Source organism: Aythya ferina (genome assembly GCF_964211825.1).
Source record: "Aythya ferina genome assembly, chromosome: 5".
NCBI lineage: Eukaryota > Metazoa > Chordata > Aves > Anseriformes > Anatidae > Aythya > Aythya ferina.
In genome coordinates this window covers 12571202-12588956 of record NC_140301.1, presented here as the reverse complement: position 1 = coordinate 12588956, position 17755 = coordinate 12571202, and the positions used below count along the sequence as shown (strand labels likewise).

Here is a 17755-nt window from a genome sequence, read left to right as displayed (position 1 = left end):
ATCCTCTGTCACTCATTCCATTTAAAATGAAGCTTCAAAAACACTTACAAAAATATAGTAATCACTCAAGAGTTTGAAAAGAATTGAGTTTTCTGGCTTGCACTAGCCAGGTAAGAACCGATGAATAGAAACAGCCCATCCTTTTCTTTACAGAACTTAGAACTTACTATGTTCTTAACAGAGCACAGAACTTAATACCCACAGTTGTGTAAAACACCACTGGAGATCAGTAAAAGTCGAGAGCAAAGAAGACCAGTCTTCTTAGCCTACCAAGCTGCATACCAAGTCTTACCATGGTCAATAGCCACCTACTATGCCATGTATTTTGAAGAGATGAAGAGATCAGAACAAGACTCAGCGGAACATTTGATCAAAGCAACCTGCTGCTGGTTGGCTTCTTCCAGCAGCTGAGAATTTATATTAACCCACTGCCTCTATGTCAGCATGACCAACTACTGGTCACAACGTGATTCAAAAACGCAAGTTGCATTTAAACTGCATGTAAGCTACACATTAGCTATCAAATCTCAGAAGAATGGATTGCAAGGCACTCTAGCCAGTTAAAATGTACTCACAAATGCTTACTGAGCTTGATAATCTTTCAGACAACTGTTAGCCACAATGGCCTAACTTTTGATTTTTTTTCTCCAAAGACCTCTCCTCACCATCAGGAATGGATATTTGCCAGAGGCAGAAATGGGAGATAATGGTGAGGGATGCTGCTGTTGCTTGGGGGCAGCACAGCTGCCAAATGCCAGTATAATCTCACCTTGGGTAACGAACAGAGCGGCAGGGGCAGGAATGGACAACCTTTAGCTAGTATTTGATCCTTCCATTCTTTGGGTGCTAAATCAACTTTAAACTCCTTTCTGCCACCAGCTTCCCCACACCATTCCTTAATGGCTGCAAACATCAGAAGCAAGATCAGAGGTAGGATATTTCTTCTTTGGCTGGCATCAAAGCAATATGCAACATCTAATTGACAAGAAACTTAGCAGCAGCCTGTTCACAACTCAGCTGGATGTTTATAAATCAAGCTGGAAAACAGAGAAAAAAGCTACTGAGTTTGTAATTGTTATGCAAAACTGCGTGACACTTGGCAGCCACAAGTAAACTGGAGTGCTATTTGCAACCAAGAGGTTTTTCAAACTCCTGGTGTAGGGAAGGCTATACCATACTCAGAAGCTTGAAAAGAAGTCACAGAACTGAGCTAAATGCCTTCCTTACTACACTCAGGAGACTTGGAGATTGGGTGATTTGACAACAAAAGTAAAAGAAACGCTAGAATAAGACTTTGAGTTAACCATATCAGACAGAAAATATCTGCAGTGATCATTATTGAAATATTATAGATTCACTTTGTATCACCATCTTCTAATTTAAGACTGTTTTCTACCATGTTTTTACTAGAAAAAAAAAAAAGTTGAAGACTGTTGAAATACTAATACCGCCATATGATAAAGGAGTATTTGCCTTAAATTTAATTCCATTACGCCACAATATATGTATTTTAATGTGTAAAAATTCCCCTTGGCACTCCACTTTTCTTTTAAATGCTGTTTTATTTTTATAGATAGAAAACTTTTACTTTGGGACACTGAACCTTACATACCACAAAGACAGTAGAGATATCTGATCTGCAAAAAATGAGTTAATTCCAGTATGGGAAGCAATTTATCTGTATCAGCATATAGGTTCATGTTGCCTAATTTACTCTGCTGTACAGCTTTCATGGAGCTCCATGCCACCAAAACCAGACTGCTTACTGCATCTGATCTTGGCCACGCTATGTTTAAGTGCATTGCTGATCTGTGATCTATTTTTTCTAAATTTAAAAATGAAGGAACTGAAACACTCAAAGAACTTCCTACAACAGCAAGGCTATGAATAAACCAGGACTGTGAAAGTTGCAAGTCAAAATCTCAGATAAAGCTGCCAACAGCTTTTCCTCTCAAAACTGGTGCAACATATTATGGGAAAATCACAAAGGACTTTCAAATCTGCTGAGCTTAAAGCACCTGTGAAGCTTTTTGTTTAATTCTGTTTATAGCAAGCATTAAGATTACACTATTAATTGAAATTTTCATTTTTGTTGTTAACATAGCTATTAGTACTTCATAAATTGGCTATCATGGTGGTGTTGGTAGCATGCAAGATCATTGTATTTATATTTGTCTATACCAATCACTTTACCAATAGAAAAAAATATTAAACAAGGGCTACTTTACTTTAGAAACTGCTATAAAAATATGATTGATGTCATATAAAGTCTGTAATTATGAAAACTATATGGATACCATATTCTAAGGAAGGTCTTAAAAGCTAAATTTGTGTATTTTCTCACAGTGCATTCTAATGAAACACCATGCAAGTATTTCAGAATGGTAACAAGGAGAGTAATGTGGAGTCTGAAATATGGTTGTAAAAAAAGGTTAAAACTGCAGAAAAAAACTACAGCTGTGTTTTTCTTATTTCCTATGCAAGTTTACAATACTATTCACAAAGCCACTAAACTCTTAGAATCCTTGCATTTGGACTTGTTATTTGGGAGAAAAGCAGTGTTTTCCTTTGTGGTGAACACCCTGTTCACTTTGTAATACAGATGTAGCTATTTCATGGTCAGTTGTTCCTATGTTTAGCTGTCCTTCAGCAGCATCGCACTATTCTTGAACTTGCAAGTTACATTTCTTTTATCTACTCCCTACTCTTTTATACCAGATATTATCTTCTCATTCCTATTTTCAGCATTGTTTTTGTTAGCCATTCCACTCAACTTCCTTTATCTCTGAACCGTTCAGCCTCACTGTAGCAACCGCATCACGAAGGATGAGACGCCCGCCATTCCACGCGCCGGTATTCGAAGAGCTCTCCGTGGTTCTGAGCTGCCTCCTGCCAGAGTCCCTGCTCCGGGAACGCTTTCTGGCCAAGGACCAGCCACAGATAAAAACTGAGTGCCAGGCTCACAGACTTGTTCCAGCATGATACACCCCAACACAGACTGATCTAGAAAGGCAAAGGGGAGTCTGGATGGTGCTGGAGTTCAGCTCCACAGGATGGGCAGAAGATAAACGATTCACTTCCTCATAGCTGAAGCTACTCACAAAATGAAAAGGCACCACTAAATCAGGAAAACAAAATCATTCTATGACCCCTATTTGTAAGTCTGTGTTGTTTTTTTTCAATTAAAACCTAAATGGCAGCAGAAGCTAAGTGGAGGGTAGGGGTTTCCCATGAATGTCTCAAAGATATACACAATCATCTACCTTGAGATATTCAGAAATTGATTCAGTTCTTTGAAGCTGAATTTGCTAAAATAGGAGATTTTACATAGAGAAGAACACCAAAGAGAATTTTAAAGACCTTTAGCAACCAGCTACAGGTTCACGGATCAAGGGGCAACAAGAAGACAGAAAATTTTAAGGCAGAAACTGTCTCATAAATCTGATATTAGATGATACTGATGTCACTCTTACATGCAGAGTAACTTTTTGATGACAAGAATTCTAAAGGACATAGGAAGGTAGGTTATAACTGTGAGATGTTAAATTATCAACCACATAGATATCCAGGTGTTTATTGCTAGTGAAGGCCCTATGATGGCTGACTTGAGTCCTAACACTGAGAGTTTTATAACAAAACTAGATAGTTTTAGAAAATACTGAGGTGGAGCTGTGAATTCAGTTTTTAAAGAAATTCAGTTATGCATAAATATAAAAACATTTGTGTTGTCAAAACCTGGAATAGACTTTAAAAATGTATTTTCATATTCATATTACAATACACAAAATATATATATGCAATAAACAGCAACAACTGCTAGACAAAATGTTTCACAGTTTTTCTTAAGCAATGCATATTAAGATCATAACCAAGAAAATGGGAGCATTTAAAGCCATTGTTTTGAATTATGCCTTTAATGAAGTGAGTTAAATTTAACTCCTTCTAAAAATTCACTGAAAATCTTACTTTTCCTTGAGCCAGAAATGAACCTGAAGCAGTATTTTAACATTTTGTTAAACCTGAACCAAAACAAATAGAACTAAACAACCATCAACATTTTCAGTTTAAGTGTATGTAAAACATATCAATGAAATACAGAACAACTCAGGGGGCCAGGGGAGGGATAGCTTGTTTTCTACCCAGTGAAGATTTATGTTTATGGAATGTAAAGTAGTTTGCATTTGTAGTTGTCACTTGTTTTAATGTTTTCACATAGTATGCAAAAAATGCTTTCACATACTGTACTGAGTAACATAAATAGTGTTATTCTTCACAAAATACTATAGGCATATGTTTATTTAGTATCATTCAGATTTTATTTCTTTATTTTTAATTAATTACCTAACCTTCTCCCAAATCTCAATACATAATCCTTGCAAACTTTCTTCACTCCTACTCTGTTACAGAAGAGTACAAAACATTGACACTCAAAATGTAAGCGTTATGTCAAAATTATTTATAACCAAATATAATGCTAAGGTTTCCTATACTGATTATGTTTGGAAAAAAAATCAAGACAGTCTGCTTTCTAGATAATTTATTCTAATGATGACACATGATACAGCACAGTTCCTTGAACATTATAAGAACAATCCGTGCACTGCTTTATTATGAAAAATAACTATATATTCTATTTTTTCCTGTTCTCTTTGATTTACAAGTTCACAAAAAGACAATTTCTCTTATTGCAGCAGACCTTCATTTTTCTAACAGTTGATTGTTGAAAAGCCTTGCCAACAACAGAAAATTTAAGTATATTTTATTGATAAGAACAGGTCTATGTTGGTGATATACTAACATAACACACTCAAGCATATATCTAATAACTCTTTTTCAAAGTTTCTCCAGATTTGCTCGGTACAGAAATGAATCTTACAGATCTCTTGCCTCCAACACTAGCTTTGGAATTCTTTTTAAATAAGGTTCTGTCGAATTTGTCATCTTCCATTTTTCTGGTACAGATATCAATATAATCAATAGTTATACAACAAACTTAGTTCTATAAATACATATGAATAGGATCTGGTCCTAGTACAGAACTATAGCCAACTAGAATAAGGCTACATCTCATGAAAGTAGCACTTACATTACCAAAAAAATAATGCAGGCCATCATTTCAGCTCTGTAGAAGAAGCCTTCTCACTTGCAACACAAACCTTTGGAACATGTTTGCATAAGCTTTTTCTTTTTTTTTTTTTTTTTTTTTTTCTTTCTTCTCTGATTGACAGAAAAGGTATTTAATAAATCAAAACCACTGACCATTAGGATATAATAAAAAGGCATGAAACTCAATAGATCATCACATTCAATCATAATCAAAACATTCTTTCCGTATTTACCATTCTGATGATTTTAAAAGGTTCAGGACACCATTATCAATAACAAAATGAAATAGGGCAAAAAAAAAAGTGTATTTATTCTAATAATAAAGTAAGAAAAACATGAGGTTCCCCTAAACACTTTGTACTGTGATAAGTTCTACCAAAATGATCCCAAGCAAATTCTCAAAATTGGTATTTTTAAATTATTTTTTAAGTGATTTTATAACAAGCTGAGAACCAGATGATAACTCCTCTTCCCTGTTTACTTAGGAAAAACATATTTTTCTAATCCATTTCTGAATCTTGCACAATCAAATGACAGGAGAAAAAAAAAAGGCAACAGATAGAACACTCTCCAAAATTTGACTCTACAAACTGCTCCGGAGGAAGAGAAGGAAAAAAGGGACGTATTTCTTCTTGCTTTGAGGAATCCTCAGCTCCTCAGCAAGCAGTCACATTGAGCAATTGAGCTGCTGAAGGAAGATAATCAATTCATAAATACAGCAATCTTTCTAGATGAATGAGACACTTGATTACTCATCATAACAGGCCAGGAATTAGACCAAAATCAAAGGGAGTTACAGCGTTAGGCAGAGTAACATAATAAAAATGCATTTTGGAAAAAATACTGTAGGTGTGTATAGAAAAAAAATGGATAAAGCATTTGTTTATACTCTGGCTGCTAGAAAGAACATAGAATCAAAATGCAAAAATTATTGTACGCATGAGGGCTGCGCAATCCCAAGCACAAATACAGGCTGGGCAGAGAATGGTTGGAGAGCAGCCCTGAGGAGAAAGACCTGGGTGTGCTGGTTGATGAGAAGCTCAATGTGGGCAGGCAACGTGCTCTTGCAACCAAGAAAGCCACCCATATCCTGGACCACATCAAAAGAAGCATGGCCAGCAGGTCGAGGGAAGTGACTCTCCCCCCTCTGCTCTGCTCTCATGAGACCCCACCTGGAGCACTGCATTCAGCTCTGGGATCCCCAGAACAAGAAGGACATGGACCTGTTAGAACAAGCCCAAAGGAGGGCCACAAGGATGATCAGAGGGCTGGAGCACCCAGCCCCAACAGAAAAGAAGGTTCCAGGGAGACCTTAAACCAGCCTTCCTAGTAGGTCAAGGGAGGTGATTGTCCTGCTCTACTCTGTGCTGGTGCGGCCTCACCTCGAGTACTGTGTGCAGTTCTGGGCACCACAGTATAAAAAGGACATGAAACTGTTGGAGAGTGTCCAGAGGAGGGCTACAAAGATGGTGAAAGGCCTGGAGGGGAAGACGTACGAAGAACGGCTGAGGTCACTGAGCCTGTTCAGCCTGGAGAAGAGGAGGCTGAGGGGAGACCTCATCACAGTCTACAACTTCCTCGTAAGGGGGTGTCGAGAGGCAGGAGACCTTTTCTCCATTAACACCAGTGAGAGGATCCGCGGGAACGGGGTTAAGCTGAGGCAGGGGAAATTTAGGCTTGACATCAGGAGGGGGTTCTTCACAGAGTGGGTGGTTGCACACTGGAACAGGCTCCCCACGGAAGTGGTCACTGCACCGAGCCTGTCTGAATTTAAGAAGAGATTGGACTGTGCACTTAGTCACATGGTCTGAACTTTTGGGTAGACCTGTGCGGTGTCAAGAGTTGGACTTGATGATCCTTAAGGGTCCCTTCCAACTCAGGATATTCTATGATTCCAGTACCTAAAAGGCACGTACAAGAAAGCTGGAGATGGACTTTTTATCAGAGAGCGTAGCGATAGGACAAGGAGTAATGATTTTAAAATAAAAAAGAGTAGATCTAAATGAGATGTTAAGAAGAAATTCTTTACTATAAGAGCGGTGATGCGCTGGCACAAGTTGCCCAGAGAAGCTGTGGATGCCACACCCCAGGAAGAATTTAAGGTCAGGTTGGATGGGGCTTTGGGCAACGTGATCTGGGGGGAGGTGTCCCTGACTTTGGAAGCAGGCAGTGCAATTAGATGATCTTTAAGGTCCTTTCCAGTCCAAACCATTCTGTGATTCTGTGTGGCCACACACTTGATTGTAAAGTCACTAAAGAAATAGCAGAGATTAAGATTCTGGGAGGGAAAAAAAAAAAAAAAAAAAAAAGACTCTCACAAATGTAACTGGGTAATGACTGGGTAAGAGTACAGAGAAAGTGGATTTGGACAGCACATACCTGCATGGAAGTAATAATTTCTAATAACATTCTGTTTAAATTATCAGTAGTTAATTCTTCCGATACTTCTTTGCAGCCTGTTTTGTGTCTCATCATATACAGAGGTAGAGAAGATCTACAGATTTCAAGAATTTGTACGGAACCTAACTATTGTACTTGGCACGCATCAGGAAACTGTCTCATGCTCTGTCATCAACTCCATCTCCAGATGATTTGTTTACAACCAATTACTAAATTATGAACGAGTAAATGCAAACGAAAGAGTGAGATGTAGGCAATAAGCAATCCTTCAAAATAAGGCAAATGGAGAGAAAAAAAATAATCTGAGGGATTTATAGAGCTCAAGCCTGAGAGATCATTGCTCCAAAAGGCATGTGGAAGAAACACAAGCAGAGTGAGGGGGTGGGAACACTTATGTTATTAACATACTCCCTGAAGACATCAGAATGCATGAATTGCATTCCAGTAATTTTATGAGCAGAGTTTGAGTTTTCCTTTTTCTTGGCCTTGCTTTATGCTATGCTCCCTGCTACAGTGAAGCACCAAAATAATAATGAACTCTAATATGAATGCTGCTCAGAGCAAACTCAGAGATTATTTTACACTGGGCACATCCTAGTGACATTCCCTAGAACACTGCTATTGTACTAAGCAAGCAATGAATAAAGAATAAAAAAATAAAAGAATGTACTAAAGAATATAAGCTACTAGTTGAAAAGTGCAGGAATCAGTTGAATAGTTCTGTAGCGTCGATTCTGTGGTGTGTCCGGAGTACACATGCATGCTATTTCTTTTGATTCAAAGTGTACGTTCCAGAACAGAAGCAGTTTTCAGAAATGTAGTGTGTCAAAGGTATTACAAAGCACTAATGGAGAATGACTGTTCAATTTTCAGTTTGTGCAAAAATAATTTCAGAAGTATCAGCATTAATTAACTTTGCCCCTCCTCCTACAAAGCTTGGTAATACATTCACATACAAATCATTTCATAACACAATACAGTTGAGAATTATCTACTAGTTAAAAGCAACGATTATGAATTAAAAATCAGAGATTGCAAGTACACATAAATTATTTTTCTGGAATATCTTAGGAAAAACAGAAACAATGCTATAAAATGGTAAGAAAATATGGAAAGCAGCAGACAAAAAAAAAAAAAAAATAGAAGAACTGCTTGAATGAAACCAGTGTGACAAAATTAGTGTAAGTATCTGTAATCTGTCTGTTAATTTAAAACAGAAATGGTTTAGTAATAGAGAAATACAAACACCATAAAGAACCTATTCCAATAATATTGCTACACTAGAAAAAGTTTCATTTAAGAAAGTATCAGTTGCCATACTGCTGCTACTAGTGACAAATGACAGCACAGCACACACTTGTTTTTGCCACTGTTCCAGCTCCTGTTCACAAAATCTTCCATCAAGAGAGTTGTGCAATACAGGTAGCATTCCAGAGCCATCTTTATCACTGCCTAAGATACGATTAATAGATGATTTTACAATGCTCTGTAGAGTACTATTCACAGCATTAAGGAAATTATGAAAACTCAGAGTTCCCACAATTCCATTCATTGCTTTTTAGTGCAAGCTTTTAAAACATGTGGAGTTTTCATTTTGTCATCCTTCTCAGTACACAAATCCTTCTCAGATGAGTGTTATGCACATATAACAATAGCATACATAATTTTTCCATATTTACTTGACTTCAATAACTACCAAATCATGCCGAAATGAAGACAAGATAATCAAGGAGAAAGGATGCATGATACAGATGGTGCATAAAAATCACCAACTGCTGCAAGCATTCATGGGCCAGCTGCACAGTGCTGAGTGGTGCTTTTGGGCCTGTGAAAAATAAAGCACCTAGTTATAAGATCATTCACTGTTACAGTTATAGGACAATGAGCAATCCCCTCACATCCTTCTGACAGAGAAGTTTACATTCATGACAAATACAACTGCCACATAACACCAGTGACAAAGTCATTTGACAACACGGAAAAATGGGACAATCGCCCTCTGGACGTTTGCAATCCCAGGCTACTATCAGTCACCAAATAATCAATTTGGTATGGAAAATGTGAAGTCAATAGCTATCTCCACATATAAAGAGCCATAAAGTACGTGACATCCTGTGCAGCACTGCAATTCATGCAATTCCTGCAATAAAATGAAGGAAAAAGAACATTTTAAGGCAACAGACTTCTAAAATGGGATAGATCATGAGTGAAGAGACATATACCAGTTCTGCTTTCCGAAGCCAGTCTTAAAGACAGAAGAAAAAAGGGGACTTTTCTATGGTTAATAAAAGGAATATCATTAATATTAACACGGTTGGGCAAAAAGTGCAGAATGCATCTTAAAAATAGGACTTCCTGAAAACCAAATAGCATTTTTCCTGGAAATGAATATATTCAATGGCATAATTGCAATGTAAACATTTGTTCTGAAATATTCTACCTTTAGTCTGATAGGTGAAATTCTATAGTGTCTAAGGAGAAGAAAGGAGTGATACTACTACTGCATACAAAGATGAAGCGTGACCTTTGAATATGCATTTAGTTGAAAGCTGGTAATGCCTTGAGAAGAGGATGGGTTTCACAGAAATTAGTATTTCTGTTACACATTGTATTTTACATAGAACATGTGACTAAGGGTAAAATGTTCCCAGTAGTAAGTTGAATTTGGTAAGGGTAAGGCTATGTTGATAAGCTGTTGACAGAGTGGAACATGGTACTGAGAACTGTAACGATATTGCTTTGTAATATTCTGTAACACAGTCATTCCCTCAGCAATCCTATAAGGTCCCATTTCCATCTCCATAGTCAATGACAGTTCTCCTTCCTTTTTTTCTTCCCAAGTGGATGGTCTACTATACATAGTCCTGTTGCACTGCCTCTTAAGGCATCATACCTCATCTTTGCTTGCTGAGCAGCCTTTGTACCAACAGAGAAGCTCAGAAAAATCATTGCCTACGCTATTTCTTCCTTTTTCCTAATCAAAATCCTTTTTTCAGGCAAGTGATACCTCAGCCAAAGGCCACTGATGGAAAGCACAAATTTATTTCATTCGCCACATTAAACAAGAGAGGGGGGGAAAAAGGAGAAGAAGAAAAAAAAAAAAAGACACAAATACCATTACATTTTTCCTAAAAGAATCTATTTGAATTATATCAGTTTGTTCCAGGAATGGTTTGCCACCACTCTCAAGAGAACTGTATACAGTTACCACAGCTCACAGCTACAAAAAGGCTGCAGGGTGAACCGTTGAGTTGCTGAAGATACAAATGTAGGAATAGCACACTAATGGTTGCCAAAATTTTAGAGGCAGGGGCGATTACAGCTGCTGTATGATTTTGAGGGCAATCATGGCACAGAAAAAGCATCTGCTCAAAACTTTTCTGAAACAGCACAAAAAAGAAAAACAAGAATTGTCTTTCTATTATTCATATTGCCAGTTTACTTTCCAAATCTGGCTTAAAAATCAGTTAGTTTGGCCAACTAATTACTATTTTGCTTTCACAGAGTATTTCAAATCACCAATGTATTGTATTTTATGGTATTGGTTTCAATATATTTATGTTCACAATTAACCATTTTGGTAATACAAAAAGAGAAATTCTATCTTGTTGCCAGAACACAATAGCTTATGAGCTGTTTCATTGGCTTTTTATGGCCAACCAGGTTTTTAAGATATTTTGAGAGCTAATTCTTTTGTTTCCTTTTCTTATCACATACTCAAAGCTACAGCCAGAACCTGGAGGCTGAGGTTAAGAGCTTCATCAAGCTTCTGCAAGAACAGAAAAGCAACAAATACAAACTACCTCCCTGAATTCACCTTATCCATTTGTCAGGTTTCACGATGGTATCCAAAGTCTCCTTCCTTTCTCTAAGGGTCTGTATTCTCTGGCATGTCTCCTTTCAGTGAATTTATTTTCACAGATGTTACTTTGGTACCCTCTTCTCGGTTTTAAAAGATATAAACATCTGCTCATAAGGAAATAATGTTTCTAATAGATTCCAGAGATGGTATGAAACCATTGGCACAGTTTATGTGTCAATCACAAACTCATGTTGTGGAATCTCCATGCTTGTCCAAACAGGACTGGGTCTTGAGCAAGCCATTCTAACTGGAACTGCAATTGAGGGGCTGGACTAAAAGGAAGTCCCTTGCAACCAACATGATTCTGCCATTCGTGCAAGCTGAAAAGATCTGTGCAGTTTACATTACACAGACTGAAGCATAAGGCCTGTAGCAGGAAAAAAAGTTAGCAGACTTTTTCATTTGCAAAACATTCATTTTTATACAAAATTAATCTTTATCATCAAGAGCTGAATACTGAAACTGAGGTAGGCAAAGTTACCACAAGTGTTGTTATTAAGATCAAAATGTTGAACTGGGGGCTTTGCTACAAATATGCATACAGATTTTCTTCGTACTTCAACAAATTGGTTTAAAAAAATATCAAGAATATGTTTAATAAAAAGCCTATTTAAAGTTCCGCCACTTTTACACATTTTTTTTTACAGTATGAATGAAGGCTAATTATTCCAGTCACAATGCTTTCTGGAATTCACGTTGAACTATGTATCGATAGGATTAATTTAAAAAGCTTGCAGGGCAGGGGGAGGTATTGTTTATTCAGAATATGTTAATTCTGTCTCCAACATAACTTGACATCCCAGAGACTGATCACTGAAATCCAGTAATCATTGAAACTCAGTTTTTGCATCAGAACCACGCATTTTGTCCAAGGTAAGGCACATATTTTACTACATATATTCCATCTGATTTATACAAGTTAAATGAGAATGATAGATTCCCAGATAAATGGATCAAATAGTTAGTCTATGGTTGGTAACTAGAATACCAGAATAAACGTATTAAATCTCTGAAATGAGATATACTTTCCCAGACTTTGAATGATTCATAGCTCTTTTCTAAACTCCTTCCTACTTTCTACAATTACTTCTGAAGACTAGACCTCAGACCTTACCATTACATGCCCAGCACAGTCCATTAATATTATACACAGCAATATCACCTCCCCTCTCATCCATCCTACTGTTGTTTTATTCCAAAATATTGTCTCTAATCTGTAAATGCAATCTACGGTGTTAGGCTTGGGAACACACATTTGATCCTACCCAAATACAAATGCTTCAAATAAGCCCAACTTACCAAGCAATTTAACAGTGATCTCTTCCTGTTATTGAACCTACAACTTTTATAGATTTATTTTGAGCCATACATTCTCCCCAAGAGCTAAAAAAGACAATGACAAAGAACCCACACACACTAGGCAGCCTTAAAGGAACCTTCCTGAAGGTGTGAAAGTTCCCTCTTTGCTGACATTTTTTTGGATTCATTAAACAATTTTAATACAGTTAGCATGAATTACAACAAATATCTTCAAGAAAGATCAGTCTCATTAGAAGTTAGTGTCATTGGGATCCATTTCAAATGAATCACCCTGTAAGTAGCAAGGCATTTCATTTTTCTCCTTCCCTTTGGAACTAGGTTATTTGTACATCTCTTCAAAAACAAAACAGGACACCAAAAAAAAAAAAAAAAAAAAAGCCATGACAAGAGCAAAAATAATTAAATGAAGACCTTTTTAAGTTAACAGGGTTCTACCAGTTTCCAAAGGGTTTATTAGCCACCATCTAAAAATAAAAATATAGACACAATAAAGTACAGAATTATCAGGGTAGTATGATTACATCTTCCTTTAAAAATAAAGAGAGCCAAAGTAACTACAGAATATTTTTATATTGTGGATGTAACCTTGGCATTTATCCACATCTGACAGGAGCATTTTTATCTTTCTCCACTTTTCTAGCTGACAAATACCAAAACAAAGTCACAAAGAACAGGTCGTTGGGAAGGTTTTACAGAATAAATAATTTGGAATGGGTCCAGAAGGTAGATCCAAATATGTTATCACAAAAATAAGTTCAATCCTCATGTTGATGCAAGTTTTCCTCTGTATGTATGATCCAAATGAAAACCACATGCTACATACATATGTAGGTTTCTGACAGACAGACATTTGGCAGGAAAAAGTTACAATCATTCAACTGGTCACATTACCAATTATATTTGAAATGTTATTTTTCAGGCACTATAGAAATATTAATTTATAGACAAATAGCATCCACTAGGATAACTTCTCCAATCCTGCCAAATTCACAATTAATGATCTGTATGATCTGAATATACAAATTTAAAATTAGGTGCATTAACGATCAAAAGTCACTTAGACCCTTACATGAAAATGTTTCAGCTAAACCAAAAAAAAAAAAAAAAAAAAAAAAAAAAGCTGAATAAAAAGCCATAGCCATACAGGAACAAAATAAAAGCTGTAACCCAAGATATAGACCAATTGCTGTGTTATGAAATTATACAACATCGTGTATAAGGGACCAGACAATCCTGATAAGAAATGAGGTTTGCAAGACTCATGCAAGGTGGTACATATTTCTCATTCATTTCCAGGGCCTGGAACACACAGATATTTCACATATGTTTTTGGGGGGAGCAGCAGGGAAAGGAAGTGAGGGAAGGAGAGCGAGTGTATTAATGCTTTTCCAGATATCCACTAAGAGTTTTTAAAAATTATATTCCCCATGTATCATTGTTTCTATTCAGTACTGACAGATCACTCCTACCAACAGCAAGGGCTGGGAAAGATCTGGCAAGATTACTCAGTTCTAGTCTAATGCTATCACAGAGGCTGTATCTGTTCTACTCAAAAGTAAAATAGACTATTTCTTATCTAGTGACTTTGATACAGCCTTTCCACAAACTGCTGGACAGATTACTAACTTGCTGCTGCCTAAAGGGTCAGGTTATGCTCCCACGCTCATTGCTCCTACCTGCATGCGCTCATTTCTTCCTTTTCACCATTTTAACACTTTCTGAAGTCTTATTGAGCTGATCCAACTCACTAAGCAAAAAAAAAAAAGTCACCTTTTTCTGGGTTTGTGAGATAAATCAGTTCACAAGCAGGAGTCAGAGACTGAGCAAAATGAAGTGAGAGCTGGGCTCAGGAAATGGAAACAATGTCTTTCAGCAACAGCACTGACAATGGCTAACCCAGTTTCAGGAAACCTAACTGGGTGCTTGGAAAGCTACCTTCATACTCTTTGTTCTGTCCCAGCCGTGAGATCCTCAGAACTATTTATGTCTTTTTTTTTTTTTTTTTTTAAACCATCCATTAAATTCTTAAGCTATCAAAGTACTTCAAGAGTTATGACTGTATAAATAGATCATAATTCAAAGTACTTTAGCTGTCTTCAGATTAATTCACAATCATTACTGAAGTTGGATGAACAGTAAAAGCATCTCATCTGCAACAAATTTACTTTGAACTAGTTGTCTAATTTGTTTAATTTTGAAAGGTCAAGAAACTTTCACAAACATATCCTTACCATAATTTACAATATTAATGACACTGATCACAGCAGTCTTTTCTACAGTTGCATCAAAAAAGAATGTCATAACACGCTTGGGTTCTAAGCTCACAACTCAATTCACATTTCAGTGAAGTTTACTTCACTCTCTAATCCATTTTCAAAAACAAGAGTTACTATTTTAAGATTTATTTTTCATTATTCATCTATTTAAATTAATATTATAGCCCCTGCATAGACTTTTAAAAGCATATGGATATGTAATATTAAGTTTTGAGTACGTGTCACCGTTCGAGATAATCTAGCACTGGATTTAGAATATCCCAGAGCACACAACAGTTTCCAGCCACAGTGGCCTAGTTGCTCACGGTTCTCACAGAGAAACCTGAGAGAATCAAGCACATGCCTCACTTCTACAGAAGTATTGCTTATCTGTGAGAAATGCATGTAATATCTGCAGGTCAGATTGAAGATGAAAGGGCCCAAGAATACTGCCAAATATGGGCTTTACACATAAGGCAGAGGATACATAATGCATCTATCAAAGAATTTCACTTTTCAGAGGGGATAGGAAAAAAGGAAGGAGGAGGAAAACGGGTGCTGTGAGAAAAGGAAGGTGAAACAAGTGTCTGATTGACCCAGTTTAGTCAATAATCTGACATTAAAAAAAAATGCATTCTTCATAAAGCGAATCAACAAAACATCTAGTAAAGAACCTGACCTCTCAACTGCAAAGTTTGCTTCTTCCAACTGACATGCATTTACCATCAGAAGGGCAGTTTTCAGTTGTTACTTAAGTAGCACAGCTCTTCATCTAGTTTCTTCACATCTAGCTATTGTCTCAGTGGCAGCAACATCAAAGAGAAAGAAGTACTTACCTACCAGCAATAATTTTTGTTCAAATTGATACTTTCAGGGACTCTTCTTCCTCACTTTCATTTTGAAGCCTAGTTAATTCTCTGAAAATAAAAGAGGAAAAGAAGACCATTAGTTTTTAATCTGTTATTTCATCCTTTGTCTGCTACATGAAGTATTAAAGAGATTTAAAAAATTGCTCAATTTTACATGATTTGTGATTAGACAACTGACACATAGCACAACTCTCATGAAAACAGAAATTAATACACATGAACAACAACATTTTATATTGTGGTTTAACAAAATAGCAACTGCCTACACTGTTGCCAAAAAAAACAAAGGTTAAGTATAGGCCTTCATTGCGGCTGGGAAACAAATTCAGGAAGTGAGAGGGGAAAAAAAAAAAACACAACAGTGAAGTAATTCTTAGGATATATATAGACAGGCTTTAGAAGAAAAAAAAAAAAAAAGCAAAAAATTATACGACCGAGATCCTAAAACCCAGTGCCAGATGCCAAAAACTAAAATAGGAAACTACTCAAACATTTGCTATGGGGAAAAAATAGGCTCTACCTTTAAACCACATGTAAGAAAACTAAACTGTTCTGTACTACGTACTTATGTTGGTACATAATACACACAGACTGTACATAATAACAATATATTTTAAATAAAATCTTTGTTTTGGGTTATCAAGGCATGGAGTTACTACATCACGGTAGTCTCACTACTTGAATAGTTGTATACCACTGAACTAGGTGTCGATTGCTGGCCATTTAATAGAAAAAGCAATCAAAAGCTGCAAATAGCAGACTTTGCGATAACGTAAATTGGATATTGAAAAAGCTAATTTATGAACTTAACTTCAAGGAAGGGAACAAAATTGCGGAAGTTAGCAAAAAGAAAAATAAATAGGAAACCAATTAGACTAACAATAGTACCAGGAATAGGAGTGAAGAGAAAATGATAAGTGCTTCTGATAACTTTGTTTTACTGCAATGAGGATTCTGCCAAATTAATCTCCTTTTTGATTGAAAGTTATTAAGTGATTTTATATTTCTAAAAGAAATTCAGCAACGGTACTGTCAGATGAACAAGTTGAATGGGCAACTCTAAAGATCTCAAGCAGCAACAGTGATAAAAAAACTCAAAAATAAAAAAGGGCTGAATTTTGTATTTTTTTTCCACTCGTGCAATAAATTATTTAAAATAATCTGCACCTACAATGTCAGAGCCCATGAACTTCCAAAAATGGAATGCCTGGGGGAAACTGAGATGGCCTATTTTCATTTCCATTTGAGATTGATAGTTTCAGTATACTTCAGCTAAGGTGGCACTCAATAAAAATATACGGCTTTTCCCATGATAAAGAATCTCAGAAATCCAAAGCAAAAACACTACAGTTACCCCACATACAAGCAGTAACAACAGGATTTTAGCTTTCCAGTAAAACTCAACTAGTTCTTTTATTGCACCTCTCATCAAATCGGTTACACTGCCCGTGTCACAACAACGGAGAATTGAAGCTATTGGCTAGAGGGCAGTTGGCAAGCCAAGCACAACTGAGTAACAAAGGGGCAATGTTAAAAGTTCATGTAATTAAAAGAATTATTAATAAATATACAAACTGGTGTGTCTATAAGCAATGGAATTACAGGCAGTCCACCAAAAGGCCAGTCATACTAGGCTGGGCACTTCACCACACCCTACGAAAAGCTCCACAAAATTGTCAGCTGCGATATATTAAAAAAGATAAAAACAGACCAGAACAATAAAAGGAAAAATGTATATATTTCGATCTTTTTTCCATACAGACATACGAATCAACATAAAGTAGCTACGTAACAGTTCTCGACAAATGTTGCAGAGAAAAAAAAAAAAAAAAGTTTCAATGTATTTTATACCTCTGCTCCAAGCAAATATTTCCACAATGTGAGTAACTCCAAAAACACTACAGTGAAATATACTGAGCTGGTTTAACAAGAAGCTGTGCAGC

General features: G+C 36.5%; 1 protein-coding gene across 6 annotated transcripts in view; it reads right to left on the bottom strand.

The window, feature by feature from the left end:
* The window catches only part of FUT8 (fucosyltransferase 8), a 101226-nt gene that overhangs the window by 59564 nt on the left and 23907 nt on the right, over positions 1 to 17755 (bottom strand). For 2 of the 6 annotated variants that reach the window (XM_084522122.1, XM_084522123.1), the window contains 2 exons: positions 15780 to 15860; positions 14365 to 14435 (listed from right to left, as the gene is read on the bottom strand). The gene's annotated coding sequence lies outside the window, so the exon portion shown is untranslated. The remainder of the gene's footprint in view (positions 1 to 14364; positions 14436 to 15779; positions 15861 to 17755) is intronic. The other 4 variants (XM_084522119.1, XM_084522118.1, XM_084522121.1 and 1 more) reach the window with 2 other exon arrangements.